Source organism: Pan troglodytes, chromosome 6 (assembly GCF_028858775.2).
Source record: "Pan troglodytes isolate AG18354 chromosome 6, NHGRI_mPanTro3-v2.0_pri, whole genome shotgun sequence".
Lineage (NCBI taxonomy): Eukaryota > Metazoa > Chordata > Mammalia > Primates > Hominidae > Pan > Pan troglodytes.
The window spans coordinates 72,205,547-72,222,634 of record NC_072404.2 but is presented as its reverse complement, the minus strand read 5'-3'; the positions used below and the strand labels follow the sequence as shown (position 1 = coordinate 72,222,634).

The window sequence follows — 17,088 nt, the reverse complement described above, 5'->3', positions numbered from 1 at the left end:
TCTCTCATCCCTTGGGTGTTCAGCTCAGCAATATGTCGTAATACCCAAAATATGCAGGCTCCAGGCCAAAAAAAAAAAAAAAAAAAAAAGCACCAAGGTGCTGGATCCAGTGCTATGTCACAATTCTCTTTTTGGTTAGGGTCCAGGCAAATAAAGAGAGTCACTTTGCCTAGGTGATAAATAAAAGGATATGTCATAACACCCCTTTGGGCAGGGCCCATATAGAAGAATCTTATTACCCAGCTGCTAGACTCAGCAATACATCACAATTTCACTCTGAGCAGAGCACTAGCAATAGAGGAGAGACACATCACCTAGGTGCTGGGTCCAGAGATATTTCACTGTCTTCCTTTTGAGCAAAGCCCAGGTCAGAGAGGAGAGTTCTCATCAAACAGTTGATGAACGCAGAGATATGTCACAAACCCCTAAGAATAAAGCCCAGGCAGAAGAGTCACATCAGCTGGGTGCTGGGTTCAGCAATATGTCACAACCAGGCAGGAAGGTCACAATTACTTGGATGCTAGGTCCAGCAATATGTCACAATGTCCTTTGTGGACTAGGCCCAGGCAGGAGAAGAGTCACATCACCTAGGTACTGGACCAGGCAATTATGTCACAATCCTCCCAGAAAGCAGGGCAAAATAGGACAGTCAAATCACTTAGTTGCTGGGTCCAGTAATATATTGTAATATCTCCTGAGGGCAAGGCCCAGGCAGAAGAGGAGTTACATCATGTAGGTACTGGGTCCAGCCATATGTCACATCTCTTCTGTGGGCAGAATATAGGAAAAATGGAAGAGTCACATCAGCTGGGTGCTGGGCCAATGATATTTCCAAATCGCTTCTGTGACCAAAAACAAGCAGTAAAAGAGAATCACATCACCTGAGTAATAGGCATAGAGATATGTCACAATGCCCGCTGTAGAAAGGTCTCAAAGAAGAGAGTTACATCCCCTCGGTGATAGACTTATCAATATGTCACAATGCCTCTGTAAGCAGGGTCCTTGCAGGAAAGTTGCATTACCTAAATGTTGAACCCAGCGATATATCCCAGGCAAGAGGGGGAAGAGTTAAATCCCTTTGGTCAGCCAAGCACGGTGGCTCACGCCTGTAATCTCAGCACTTTGGGAGGCCAAGGCAGGCAGATCACCTGAGGTCAGGAGTTTGAGACCAGCCTGGCCAACATGGTGAAACCCCATCTCTATTAAATACAAAAATTAGCCAGGCTGTGGCAGTGGGTGCCTGTAATCCCAGCTACCCAGGAGGCTGAGGCATGAGAACTGCTTGAGCCCGGGAGGCGGGGGTTGCAGTGAACTACGATCCCACCACGGCACTCCAGCCTGGGTGACAGAGGGAGACCCTGTCTCAAACAAACAAATAAACAAAAAAGTTGGCAATCATCAGTGATAATGTATTGTGAGACCTTTGTATCTTGTAAATTCTTTTTGAAAAAATAAATAAAAATTAGGCCCTAAATCTCAACAAACTACAAAAAAAGGAAAAGTCACATTAACCTGATTGTCAGCTCAGCATTATGTCACAATGTGCTTAGAAAATAAGACCCACGCAGAAGAGAAGAGTCACATCACGTAGTGGGCTGGGATCAGCAATCTTTCACAATCATCCCTGTGGGCAGGGCCTATGCAGGAGAGTTGTATTACCTGCGTGCTGGGCCCAGTGATAGATCACAATTCCTTCTGTGGAAAGAAGCCAAGCGGTAGAGGAGAGTGACATCACACAGGTGTTGGGACAAGCAAATTGTCACAATACTCCCTAAGGGGGTCCCAGGTAGGAAGGTCACATCATCCAGGTGAGAAAAGCAGAGATATGTCACAATGCCTTCTGTTTATAGGGCTCAAATCAAAGCAGAGAGTCACATAACTTAGAAGATGGGTTCAACTATATGTTACAATTGCTTTATTGGGCAGGGTCCAGGCATGAGAAAAGGGTCACACCATTTAGGTGCTTGATCAGGCAGTATGTCACAATCCCCATCATGGATAGGGCCTAGGCAGAGAAGGAGAGTCACATCAACTAGGTGATGGGCCCAGAAACATGTCACAATGACTCCTGTGGGCAGAGCCCAGGTCAGAGAAGAGAGTCATATCAAATAGTTGATGGGTGCAGAGATATGTTACAATGCCCTTTGTGGGAAGGGTCCAGAGAGGATACTTACATTCCCTTGAAGCTGGGACCACCAACATATCACAATGCCTTCTGAGGGCAGTGAGAAGGCAAAAAGTAACATCACCGTGGTGTTGCAACCAGCAATATGTCACAATCTTCTTTGCAGGCAGAACCTAGGAAGAAAAAGGTCACATCAGCTAGGTGCTGAGCTCAGTGATATGCCACAATTACCTTTTGGGACATGGAATTGTCAGAAGAGAGTCAAATCACCTTGGTGATGTTTGCAGAGGTGTGTCACAATGCCCTCTGCAGGCTGGGCCAAGGCAGAAGAGTTACATCACCTGGGTTTCGGAGTCAGCAATATGTCACAATGGCCACTATGAGCAGGGCCCAGGAATGGAGAGTTACATAATGTGGGTTATGGGTGTAGAGCCCAATGATAAGTCACAATGCCCCCTATAAGCAGTGCCAAGGCAGAAGAGACTGACATCACCTGAGTTTAAGGACAAGCAATATATCCTATGCCCCCTTTAGACAGTGCCAAGGAAGGAGAATAGAGTCACAATACCTAGTTGTGCGGTCTAGTGACATATCACAATCCCATAGGTGGGCTGGTCTGAGGCAGAAAAGTCAAATAAGTCAAAGGCTGGGCAGAGGTTTATTTCTCAGTCACACCTGCAGGGAAGTCCAGGGATAAAATGAACAATCCTGTACATTTCCCAGTTATAGGTATGAGGCAACACTTCCTATATGTTGGGTCTCAGTATATGACTCACAATCTCAACAGTGGACTGGATCCACGCTTGACAGCCTCAGTCCCTCCTGCAGACTGTGTACCCTTAGTGAAGTCACAGCCTCACAGCTGTGCTGAATCTTGGTCTGAGAGTCACCAACCCACCTGTGGACAGGATTCACCTATGAGAGGCAATTTTCCAACTTTTGTCAGCTTCCTAATGTGAGATTCAGAGCCTCAGTGGTGGGCTGTGTTACTGTTAAAGAATGACAATCTTTACTGTCATCTGGGTGTGCAACAGTCACAATATCACCTCTGTGCCATATTTCATTAGGTGTCAACATTTAGCATGAAAATTATAAAACTATAAACCCAGCTCAAGGCAGAATAATCTTTTTGTGATTTTTAATAAATGAGACATTTAATACGGTGCATTTAAAAAGCTACACATTCTGAGTTATCAACAAAATGTCCGTGTATTTAACTTAAAGGTTTTTACATAAACACCTAATGTTCTCAAGCTTTAAAATGGTTAACAAATAACTTTAAATAATAACTACCTTTGTGTAATATCTCAGTTTTCAGAAGTAGTCTAAATAAATGGCTAAAAATGAAAAAATTGGGTACATAGATAAGATAAAAAATAGTATTTTGAAAATCTGTTTCAAAATTGTGGAATGGTCCTCATCTATGAAATGCTCATATCTGATGGGCAGTTCACAAATTTTTGCTTCATAGGTTTATATTAAATGTGCCAAAAAGATAGGTTCTCATTGAAAAATGAATAATTTTGTCTAATTCAAGAGTTATCTAAAAGTTAACTCAAATTATGAATTTAAAAAGATTATTGTATTCATGCAACTCTCTGTATTGCCTGAAAAATCCTTGTGCTGTTAAGTTCCAGGGATTCAACTCTTGGGTCTAAAAAGTGCACATAATTGTTTTATTTCACATATATATATAAACCCATATGTATACATACATGTATACATATACACATACACACACATATACACATACATATACACATACACACACATATATACATGCATATATACACACATACACATATATACATACATTGTGTATATATATTCATATATACACATTCATACATATATACGCATATACATATTTATACATATGTACATATGTGTGTGTATATATACGTATATATATTATTTGAGACAGTCTCGCTCTGTCACCCAGGCGTCCAGTGGCGTGATCTCAGCTCACTGCAACTTCTGCCTCCCTAGTAGCTGGGATTACAGGCATGCGCCACCATGCCCAGCTAATTTTTGCATTTTTAGTAGAGACGGGGTTTCGCCATGTTGCCCAGGCTGGTCTCAAACTCCTGACATCAGGTGATCCACCCTCCTCGGCCTCCCAAAGTGCTGGGATTACAGGCATGAGCCACAGACCCCAGCCTAATTTTGTATTTTTAGTAGAAATGGGGTTTCACCATGTTGGCCAGGCTGGTCTTGAACTCCTGACCTCAAGTGATCCACCCACCTCAGCCTCTCAAAGTGCTGGAATTACAGGCATGAGCCACCACACCTGGCCAGTTCTATTTCTTTAAGCCTATACATTTGCACTTGTTGAAAGTATTTGAACATACAATTATCCAGCTTCATGCTTTCACTAAGTCTTCATAATGTGGCATTTTAATGATGTGAGCAAGCCAGGAGCTTTGAGCTTTCTGTGCCAGGTAAGGATGCTAAGCCCAGAGACAAAGAAGCCAAGGCTAGGGTTTGGGAACAGGCAGAACCTGGGTTCACCCCGGTCATGGAGGTTTGCTTGAAGCAGAAATAGTCAGGATTCAGTCAGAATGGTGACTATTAAAAAGTCAAGAAATAAAAGATGCTGGCAAGGCTGTGGAGAAATAGGGATGCTTTTACACTGTTGGTGGGAGTGTAAATTAGTTCAACCATTGTGGAAGACAGTGCGGTAATTCCTCAAGGATCTAGAACCAGAAATACCATTTGACCCAGCAATCCCATTACTGGATATATACTCAAAGGAATATAAATGATTCTAATATAAAGACACATGCACATGTATGTTTATTGCAGCACTTTACAATAGCAAAGACATGGAACCAACCCAATGCCCATCAATGATAGACTGGATAAAGAAAATGTGATACATATACACCATGGAATACTATGTAGCCATAAAAATGAGATCATGTTTTTTGCAGGGACATGGATGAAGCTGGAAGCCATCATCCTCAGCAAACAAAACACCACATGTTCTCACTCATAAGTGGGAGTTGAACAGTGAGAACACATGGACACAGGGAGGAGAACAACACACACCAGGGCCTGTCGGGGGAGTCGGGGGCAATGGGAGGAAGAGCATTAGGACAAATACCTAATGCATGTGGGGCTTAAAACCTAGATGACGGGTTGATCAGTGCACCAAAGCACCATGGCATATGTATACCTATGTAACAAACCTGCACGTTCTGCACGTGTATCCAGGAACTTAAAGTAAAATAAGATTTAAAACAAAAAGAAAATGCACTAAGGCCACAAGAAACATTTATTGCCAGGTCAAGGCTGACCACTCTAATTCTGGTGAACACAGAACTAAAGATAAAGTAGCTTCAGCTTAAAAGCTCTCCCTCAAATTTGAAAGTGCTAGAAATTTTTCTTTACAGCTTTCATCAGTATAGGGTATCTGTTTTTTTGAAAATGTGACATAGGAATAGCATATCATATTTATGTGGGATTCTTTGGCTGGAAAAGTGAATTATGGGGTAAAAAAGAAAAGCCAAGAGTTGTTACTTAAAGACAGACTATGATATTAAAAGCACATTTCAGTTTATTTTGGAAGCTTTACTCTATGGATTTAGATACAGTATAAAAATGTAGATAGGTTAAAAATACAAACACACAGGGTTATATAAATATGTCTATTATGTCTTGTAATAAAGCCTTGAAATAAAACTGAGTCAGATGTGAACTCTCTACTCATCCCACCCACTCAGTACTTGTAAATCCAACTAGCTAATTAGCTCAGGTCAGTTGGTTGTTTTTTTGGGGGGAAGTGGGAGGGTGGCGCAGGGGGAAGGGAACGGAGTCTGGCTCTGTCGCCCAGGCTGGAGTGCAGTGGTGTGATCTCAGCTCATTGTAACCTCCACCTCCTGGGTTCAAGCGACCTCCTGAGTAGCTCGGATTACAGGCGTGCGCCACCACACCTGGCTAATTTTTGTATTTTTAGTAGAGATGGGGTTTCACCATGTTGGCCAGGCTGGTCTCAAACTCCTGACCTCAGGTGATCCACCCACCTCGGCCTCACAAAGCTCTAGGATTACAGGAGTGAGCCACAGCGCCCAGCCAGGACAGTTTTTCTAAAATTAGCAAATTATCTCAGCCCAGATGATTCCAATCAGCAAATTATAAAATTAGGTTCTTTCAGAGGGGGGCGAGGTGGCTCACACCTGTAATCCCAGCACTTTGGAAGGCCGAGGTGGGCGGATTGTAGCAGGACGAGTCACAGACAAAACTCCTCAGACACCGGATTAAAGGAAGAGGTTTTTTATGTGGCCGGGAGCATCGGCAGACTCGCGTCTTAAGAGCCGAGCTCCCCGAAAAAGAGATTCCTAGCCCTTTTAAGGGGTTACAACTCTAAGGGGTCTACGTGAAAGTCATAATAGATCAAGTAAGGTGAGCAACGTGACTGGGGGCTACATACATCAGCTAACAGAACAAAAAGTTTTACAGTGCTTTTGCATACAATGTCTGGAATTTACAGATAACACCAGTAGTTTTGGTCAGGGGTTAATATTATTATTATTATTTTAACCACCAGGGCCAGGTGGTGACGCCAAGGGTGTCTAGCTATTTATCTTCTGTTTCTTTCCAACTTTTTGCTTTCTCCCTTTTCTCCTGTCTTATAAGCTAGGGAAAAGGGGAGGTTGGGGAGAAACTGGGAAGGACAACAGGAGAAGTGGTGGTCTCATTCCATAGGATGATGAGGTCAGGAGTTCAAGACCAGCCTAGCCAAAGTGGTGAAACCCCGTTTCTACTAAAAAAAAAAAAAAAAAAAAAAAAAAAAATACAAAAGTTAGCTGGGTGTGGCGGCGGGCACCTGTAATCCCAGGTACTCAGGAGGCTGAGGCAGGAGAATGGCTTGAACCCAGGAGGCGGAGGCTGCAGTGAGCTGAAACCACGCCATTGCACTCCAGCTTGGGTGACAGAATGAGACTCCATCACACACACACACACAAAAAATTAGGTTTTTTTTTTTTCCCCAGAGCAGGAGTGGGCAAGAAGGAAAGTGCACTTGGGAGAAACCCAAGTGGGCACCTGACGTTTAAAGGGAGTAAAATTAGGTGATTTCAACTAGCCAGTTACCTCAGCCCAGGTGTATCTAATTAGCCAATTAGCTCACCTTAGATGATTTCTATCAGCCAATCAGCTCAGCCTAGGTGGGTACATCCAGTCAATTATCTAAATAGGAACTGCAGATTCCTCAACTCAGGCTCCAAATGCTAGATGTGAATAGCATCCTATTCACATAGTTCTAGGAATAGGTCCTAGAAAGAAAGCAGGACCCTGAAGTGTTAACCTGGACATAAGGCAATACATTTCTGTACTGGCAGCTTCCTTTCCAGACCTTACCCTTGAAGGTGAAGTTTGCTTATGTTTTTTACAAACTGTGTTTCATTCTTGGATGCTATCGTGCCATAGAGTAGAATGGTAAGTATACATCTGCATTTTTAGTATATAGTTGGGTATTGAAAATGTCTTTTGGATACATGCTTTCTATACATAAATATTGATATAGACATACCCACATAATCCTGTTTGTGTTTATCTACTTAAATATGTTTATATGCAGATGTATTTGATGCAATTTTGTATCCATATTTATACAGAATAAAGATATAGGTGGTAGAAGTATTGATACTGAAATTAAAAAAACTTTCATGCAGGTATAAACTTCTATACCCTAAAAATTATATCTACAATAGTACAACATCCTGTTGCATTTAATATATATAAAGGAAGCATTGGTCTTTTTTGCTCAATTTTGTGATACTAAAATGGGAATTATGTGAGACTAAAATTGAAATTAAAAGGTCATGGGAATCATTCATTGCCAGGTCAAGGTTGACTCTTCTTTTTCTGGTAAAAATGGGCTCGCATATGAACCAGCCTCAGTATAAAAGCACTCACCCAAATTTCAGAATGCTTATTTCTTCTTATAGCTTCTGTCAAGATAGGGGTTAATTTGTTTCTATGAGTGTGGGATGTAAAAGTACACTTTTGTATTTACATCTTTGTGGCTAGAGTAGGGTCTTCATGGTAAAGAAAAGAAAGTCTAGGTCTGTTTTCAGAAGATATACTGTGATACTAAAAGTAAAATTATGGTAGATGGTAACTGACCACTTTTTTTTTTTTTTTTCTGAGACAGAGTCTCACTCTGTCACCCAGGCTAGAGTACAATGGCATGACCTTGACTCACTGCAACCTCTGCCTCCCAGGTTCAAGCGATTCTCTTGCCTCGGCCTCCCAAGTAGCTGGGATCACAGGTGTGCACCACCATGCTCAGCTAATTTTTATATTTTTAGTAGAAACGGGGTTTCACCATGTTGGCCAGGCTGGTCTCGAACTCCTGACCTCAGTTTACCCACGTGCCTCCACCTCTCAAAGTGCTGGGATTACAGGCGTGAGCCACAGTGCCCAGCCTACCTGACCACATTTCTACCAGGTAATAGTGAACATGTGCTGAAGTGTCAAAGGTGGATTTTATTAAGCAGGCCAGAGCTTGTTTGTGACAAAGTCTAGGCCCACTGTTGTTAGGCATCTCTGACTGTTTATAGATGAATGGTTAGAACCACAAGTGGGCTCGTTTAATGAAAAACTAAATTTAAAACACCTTGGAGCCAGTATCAAGGACATTTTCACATTAAAAAATGTGGTTTAGTGTTTGGCTTGGATTAGATAAATCTTCACAAAGTGAGTTGGCTGATTGGATTCACCTGGCCTGGAGGTAAAGGCTACGGAAAGAACCTCTGACCTAGTTATTCGTGGGGGATTTTTAAATTTACATTTAAATATAAGATTGTGGATAAACATATACACACTGGCTGGGCACTGGCTCACGCCTGTAATTCCAGCACTTTGGGAGGCCAAGGCGGGTGGATCACCTGAGGTCAGGGGTTCAAAACCAGCCTGACCAACATGGTGAAACCCTATCTCTATTTAAAATACAAAAATTGGTTGGGCGTGGTTGCGGGCGTCCTGTAACAATCTCTTCAGCACATAGCACCTGCTTAATAAACATTACATTAGTACATGTGAAAATGTTGTTTTCCCAATGCAGATTTATTCAGACATGGCTGCTTTTTGTTTGTTCTGTAAACTTTAAAGAGCCAGCAAAAAATATGAAAATCAGTTGTCTTCATTTTTCCTAAAGTTGGCTTATTGAATTCTGCCTTGGTTGGGAAGAGACATGACCTCTGATCTACTTTTCTTCTGAGGCTTTATTACCAAACATGCATATATGGGCATTACCTAAACAAACCCATGAAACACATTCTGTGTGTATATGTCTTTATTTTTTGGGCGCCTGTAATCCCAGCTACTTGGGAGGCTGAGGCAGGAGAATCGCTTGAACCTGGAAGGTGGAGGTTGCACCATTACACTCCAGCCTGAGCAACAAGAGTGAAACTCTATCTAAAAAAAAAAAAAAGATATAGGAGTCATTGGCTAGGCGCGGTGGCTCACGCCTGTAATCCCAGCACTTTGGGAGGCCGAGGCAGATGGATCACCTGAGGTCGGGAGTTCGAGACCAGCCTGACCAACATGGAGAAACCCTGTCTCTACTAAAAATACAAAATTAGCCAGGCATGGTGGTGCATGCCTGTAATCCCAGCTACTTGGGAGGCTAAGGCAGGAGAATTGCTTGAATCCAGGAGTCGGAGGTTGCAGTGAGCTGAGATTGCACCATTGTACTCCAGCCTGGGCAACAAGAGTGAAACTCCTCTTAAAAAAAAAAAAAAAAAAAAAGATATAGGATTCATTGAAAGAGGTAAAACGGTTGACTGGTGCCTAATGAAGTGTGTAGAAATCTAGTCTAACCTCTCCAGATGTGACTGTAGAGGACTATAGATACCAAATAGGCAGAGAAACAATTCTGCCTGCACATTTAGGAAACAAAATCCACTGTGCAGCACAATTGTGAGTTGACTGGAAGCCTGAGAGAGAAAGGCCCCTCTAGAGTAAACCTTGGTTGTCACCTTACATGTTTATATTACGTCTGGTAATTCTAGACAGTGTTTGGGAAATATAATTAAAATAAAAATTTTCCCCAGCCCCAGAGTAACTTCACAATGATAGAATAGAAAAAAAAAAAAACTGTTTTACTACACAATTAAATCAGAATGTGACATGCATCAGTCAATCTCCTTAAGAGATTGTAAAGAGAAAAATATGGTCACCATAATTAATCCACAAGCAGAAGAATTTGCACACCATGTCATACATAGTTTATCCTGAATTCACCTGTCAATTGGGGGAGGCCATGCATGTGTGCTAATTGATATAATCAATGACAAAATAAACTCACATCTTCATGACAAGTGGTAATTTTACAACTTGAATCCAGGTGCATGCTGAAGGTAGGCTCTCACTCTTTTACAAAAATGATTGAAAAGGGCACTATCTTTTTGATCATTTACATTTTAAAGCAACGGCTGTCTACTCCCTGAGCACTGGGCTGTATGTAGCACACCTACCTGCCTTCTACTGGTGGCTGGTGTCATCTTTTGACCCCTACCATCTGCTACTGAGGCACAGCCCACAGCATACAGCTCACATATTACATGGACACCAATTGCCACAACATCACTCCAGTGCCACATCAGAGAGTGAGGCCTGAGCTGCAGGAGAGCCTGCAGGCCTCCTGGGTAGGACTGCACCTTCGCAAGAATGGAAACGGGAGCAGTGTTTCAGCCTCACTTTCTAGGTGACATGAAAAAATACTGCTGGATTTCCAAGACAAGTCCAGATAGAGATAGCTCCAAGGGTTTTCACTATGATAGCCCACCTCATTCATAGACACCATGGGATATTAATAGGGCTTCTGAAACAGAAACCCAAAGCATTGGAAGAAAAACAGCTCTCAGTCTGAGCAAGATTATATTGAGAAAAAGAAGTTAAAAGCATTCTTTAAAAAACTCAGATTAGATATAAGATTGATCAAGTTTACCAGAAAATATTCCCCTAAACGAAATTTCTAAACACTCAAAGTGCACAGCTACTCTCAGCATGAGAAACATGAGTGTTATGAAGAAAGGGGGCATATTCTCAGCAGAATTTAGTAAGGTTTCTCTCCCATCTCTGGGGCTCTCATCTCCTAGCCATTGAATAGGGGATTTATATTGAAATACATCTGACAACTTCCATCAGCACTTTTTGATGAAGAATTGAAATATGACTTTGTTCATACAGTGGAATATATTTGAGTTTGCAACATGGCTAACTAAAGAGGTATTATGGTTTTTGGGTGCCCACATTGCCCTTGTTTATTTGTCCTGTAATAGCAGCATTCCAATTTAGTGAAATGAAAGACACTAAAATCATGCTTACCTATAATTATGCCTTTGGATAAATTAATAAGCATGTGAGACTAATATCTACTGTAACAATTTGGTAGTGAATTTTCTTTGGATATTAGATGTAAACATCTAAGTATAATTTGTGTACTAGCCATAATGTACATAAAAATTTTTTAAGTTGTCTGTAACCATAATTCAATTAAAACCCTTTATATTTCAGAAGTATGAATAACGATTTAAAATGACTATTTAAGGGATCTATTCAAAGTAAATACTGTGGCTTTATATTCATACTATTGTAGAAAATACTGTTTAATTTTTTCTACAAACACTACGCATAACTATTCTTACTGTTCTGAAGAAATAAACAGAAATCAAAGTACAACTACAGACTTCACTTTTCATACACTGAACCTTTTGCAGTGTTAAGTACTTCAGCCTGCAAATATTGCATAACTACTTTGGATAATCAGTATTTTTTGTCAAAAGAACTTACTCAGTATAGTAAAGTCTATCATTCTGTACTGCTAAATTTAATCCTATCTTTGTGCTCAACTTTTGTGTGTCTTAAAATGAGCTTTAATCTAAACAAATCTGTCTACTTTAAAAGACCAAAAATAAAAAAAACAAAAACAAATAAATCTGAGGTCCTAGATAAAGACAATCTTGAGTCAAAAATAGTAACAAAAGGTTTCTATGGCTGTTACTATGATTTACATATCTTTCAAAACAACAAAGAAAAAATCTACATATAATCTGAATGCTTTAAGAAAAGAGAGATTGGCAAAATATCCTCTCTTATTTTTAACAAAGGAGAATAAAGACTCGTTTCTTTTTTTTTGCGACATAGTCTTGCTCTGTAGCCCAGGAAGGAGTGCAGTGGCCTGATCTTGGCTCACTGCAACCTCAGCCTCCCGCGATCAAACGATTTGCCTGCCTCAGCTTCCCGAGTAGCTGGGACTACAGGCGCGCACCACCATACCTGGCTAATTTTTGTATTTTCAGTAGAGACGGGGTTTCACCATATTGGCCAGGCTGGTCTCAAACTCCTGACCTTGTGATCCACCCGCCTTGACCTCCCAAAGTGCTGGGATTACAGGCATGAGCCACCACGCCCAGCCAAAGCCTCTTCTTTCTAATTTATATTTTCTCCTACAATAGCCAGGTCTCTGGACATGTTCTTGAACTCCAGGACATCTGAATTTTGCACACTGAAAGAATGTTTGTGGGGAGAAAAGCAGAAGAGAGAAAGGTGCTATTTAAAAAGCAAATTCTTAGAGATTTATGAAGAAACTTGGATTCTCACACAATAACAAGAGACAACACCCCAGAAACACGAATAGATCACTGAGGCAGGAATTTTATGAAGATATTAGGACCCAAACTCATCACTCGAACAAATGGTCCTAATAGACATCCACAGAACTCTCCTAAATAGACATCTACAGAACTTTATTTAAAAACAACATAATATACATTATTCTCCATCACCATGTGGCACATACTCTAAAATATTGACCACACAGAAATAAAACAATTCTTAGCAAATTCAAACATCCCAAAATCATACCAACCACACACTCAGATCACAGCTTGATAAAAATATAATTCAATACAAAGATAACCACTTGAAACCATATAATTACATGGAAATTAAACAAGCTGCACCTGAATGACTTTTGGGTAACTAATGAAATTAAGGCAGAAATCAAAACATTATTTGAAACAAATGAGAACAAAGTACAACATACCAGAATCTCTGCAACACAGCTAAGGCAGTGTTAAGAGGAAAATTTATAGCACTAAATGCTCACATCAAAAAGTTAAAAAGTGGGCCCGGGCGTGGTGGCTCACGCCTGTAATCCCAGCACTTTAGGAGGCTAAGGTGGGCAGATCACGAGGTCAGGAGATCGAGACCATCCTGGCTAACATGGTGAAACCCTGTCTGTATTAAAAATACAAAAAATTAGCTGGGCATGATGGCGGGTGCCTGTAGTCCCAGCTACTCAGGAGGCTGAGGCAGGAGAATGGCGTGAACCTGGGAGGCAGAGCTTGCAGTGAGCCGAGATCACGCCACTGCATTCCAGCCTGGGAGACAGAGTGAGACTCTGTCTCAAAAAAAAAAAAGTTAAAAAGTTCTCAACAACCTAACATAATAAAAGAATGAGAGAAGCAAGAGAAAACCAACCCCTAAGCTAGCAGAAGGCAAATAATAACCAAAATTAGATCTGTACTAAAGGAGATTTAGACATTAAAATACAAATAACTATTGAAATCTACTATGAACACCTCTACGCACACAAACTAGAAAATCTAAAACGAATAAATTTCTGAATACATCCTAACAAGACTGAACAACAACAAAAATTGAATCCCTGAATAGACCAATGACAAGCTTCAAAACTGAATTACTAATAAGTAACCTAGCAACCAAGAAAACCCCAGGACCAGAGAGATTCACAGCTGAATTTTACCAGAGGTACAAAAAAGAGCTGCTACCATTTCTTCTAAAACTATTCCAAAAAATTAAGAAGGCATTCCTCCCCAACATATTATATAAGAATAGCATCATTCTGATACCAAAACCTAGCAGAGCTAAAACAGAAAAAGAAAACTTCAGGCCAATATTCTTGATGACCACGGATGCAAAAATCTTCAACAAAATACTGGCAAACTGAATCCCGCAGCACATCAAAAAGCCAATCCATAGGCCGGGCCCAGTGGCTCACGCCTGTAATCCCAGCACTTTGGGAGGCTGAGGCAGGCAGATCACGAGGTCAGGAGATCGCGACCATCCTGGCTAACACAGTGAAACCCCATCTCTACTAAAAATACAAACAATTAGCCAGGTGTGGTGGTGGGCACCTGTAGTCCCAGCTACTTGGGAGGCTGAGGCAGGAGGATGGCGTGAACCCAGGAGGCAGAGCTTGCAGTGAGCCAAGATAGTGCCACTGCAGTCTGGCCTGGGTGAAAGAGCGAGACTCTGTCTCAAAAAAAAAAAAAAAAAAAGAAATGTACAGATCTAATGTTATTCCTACCAAACTACCAAAAACATGCTCAACAACAACAACAAAACTATTTAAAAATTCACATGGAACCAACAAAGAGCCCAAATAGCCAAGGCACTTCTAAGCAAAAAGAACAAAGCTGGAGACATTACATCACCCGATTTCAAACTATACTAAAGAACTACAGTAATTAAAGCAGCATGGCACTAGTACAAAAACAGATTCATAGACCAATGCAACAGAATAGAGCCCAGAAATAATGCCACACATCTACAACCATCTGATCTTCAACAAAGCTGACAAGGGGAATGTGGGAAGAATTCCCTATTAATAAATAGTGCTGTAATAATTAGCTAACACTACGTAGAAGATTGAAACCAAATGCCTTTATTACACCATGTACCAAAATCAACTCAAGATAAATTAAGGACTTAAATGTGAAACTTAAAATTATAAAATATCCGGCCAGACACGGTGGCTCATGCCTGTAATCCCAGCACTTTGGGAAGCTGAGGCGGGTGGATCACAAGGTCAGGAGATCGAGACCATCCTGGCTAACACAGTGAAACCCCATCTCTACTAACAATACAAAAATTAGCTGGGCATGGTGGCATGCGCCTGTGGTCTCAGCTGCTGGGGAGGCTGAGGCAGGAGAATGGCATGAACCCAGGAGGCAGAGCTTGCAGTGAGCCAAGATCGTGCCGCTGCACTCCAGCCTGGGCGACAGACCGAGACTGCATCTCAAAAAAAAAAAAAAAAATTATAAAATACCCTGGAAGATAACCTAGGAAATACCATTCTGGACATAGAAACTGGCAATGATTTTATGATGAAGGTAAGAAAAGCAATTGAAACAAAAGCAAAAATTGACAAATGGGACCTAATTAAAGAGGTATTTCACAGCAGAGAAAACTATCAACACAGTAAACAGACAACCTACAAACTAAAAGAAAATATTTGCAAACTATGCTTCTGAGAAAGGTCTAACATCCAGCATCCATAAGGAACATACAGAAATTTATAAAAACAACATTATAAAGTAGGCAAAAGACATGAACAGATGCTTTTCAAAAAAGACATACATGTGGCTAACAAGCATATGAAAAAATGCACATCACTAGTTATTAGAGAAATGCAGAGAAAAACCACAATAGCATCTCACACCAGTCAGAATTGCTATTATTAAAGTCAAAAAATCACAGATGCTGGCAAGGTTGAAGAGAGAAGGGAACGGTATACACTATTAGTGGGAGTATAAATTATTTCAACCACTGTGAAAAGCAGTGTGTTTATCACAAAACTAAAAAGAGAATTACCATTTGACTAAGCAACCTCATAATTGGATATATAACCAAAGTAATATAAATTATTTTATCATAAAGACACATGCACATGTATGTTCACTGCAGCCCTATTCACAATAACAAAAACATGGAATCACCTGGTATACCTATCAATGGTAGACTGGATAAAGAAAATATAATATGGCAGGGTACACTGGATCACACCTGTTTGGGAGGCCAAGGGATGTGGATTGCCTGAGCTCAAAAGTTCGAGACCAGCCTGGGAAATGTGGAAAAACCCCATCTCTACAAAAAATACAAAATGAAAAATTAGGCTGAGCGCGGTGGCTCATGCCTGTAATCCCAGCACTTTGGGGGGCTGAGGCAGGTGGATCATGAGGTCAGGAGTTCAAGACCAGCCTGGCCAACATGGTGAAACCCTGTCTCTATTAAAAATACAAAAATTAGCTGGGTGTCGTGTAGTGTGTCTATAATCCCAGCTACGCAGGAGGCTGAGGCACGAGAATCACTTGAACCCAGAAGGCGGAGGTTGCAGTGAGCCAAGATTGCACCACTGCACTCCAACCTGGCAACAGAGGGAAGCTCTGTCTAAAAAGAAAGAAAGAAAAATTAGCCAGGCATAACGGTGCATGCCTGTAGTCCCAAGTACCTGGGGGGCTGAGGTAGGACGATTTCTTGAGCCCAGGAGGTTGAGGCTGCAGCGAGCCAAGATCACACCACTGCACTGCAGCCTGGACTACAGCATTAGACCCTGCCTCTAAAAATAAATAAAAGGCTTAATAAAAACAAAATATGGTACATAAACATCATGGAATACTGTGTAGCCATAAAAAAGACCAAGATTATTTTCTTTGCAGCAACATGGATAGAGCTGGAGACCATTATCTTTAGAAAATTAATGCAGAAACAAAGCCAAATGCATTTTCTCATTTATAAGAGCTAAATAATAAGAACACATGGACACAAAGAGAGGAACAACAGACACTAAAGCCTAATTCAGGGTGGAGGATGAAAGGACAAAAAGGATCAAATCAATACTTGTTTAGTGCTATGCTTGTACCTCAGCAACAAAATAATCTGCACACCAAAGCCCCGTAACACAGTTTTATCTATGAAACAATCCTGCACGTGTACCCCTGAATCAAAAATGAAAGTTAAAAGAAAAAAAAAAATCAACCAGGCATGGTGGCTCACACCTGTAATCCCAGCACTTTGGGAGGCTAAGGTGGGCAGATCACCTGAGGTCAGGAGTTCGAGACCAGCCTGGCCAACATGGTGAAACCCATCTCTACTAAAAACACAAAATTAGCTGGGTGTGGTGGCACACACCTGTAATCCCAGTTACT

At 41.1% G+C, this 17,088-nt stretch overlaps 1 long non-coding RNA gene across 1 annotated transcript in view; it reads right to left on the bottom strand.

Moving 5' to 3' along the window:
- The window catches only part of LOC107976142 (uncharacterized), a 43,487-nt gene that overhangs the window by 16,561 nt on the left and 9,838 nt on the right, over window positions 1-17,088 (bottom strand). The window contains exon 2 of the long non-coding RNA XR_010158455.1: window positions 2,175-2,298. This is a non-coding gene — a long non-coding RNA (uncharacterized LOC107976142). The remainder of the gene's footprint in view (window positions 1-2,174; window positions 2,299-17,088) is intronic.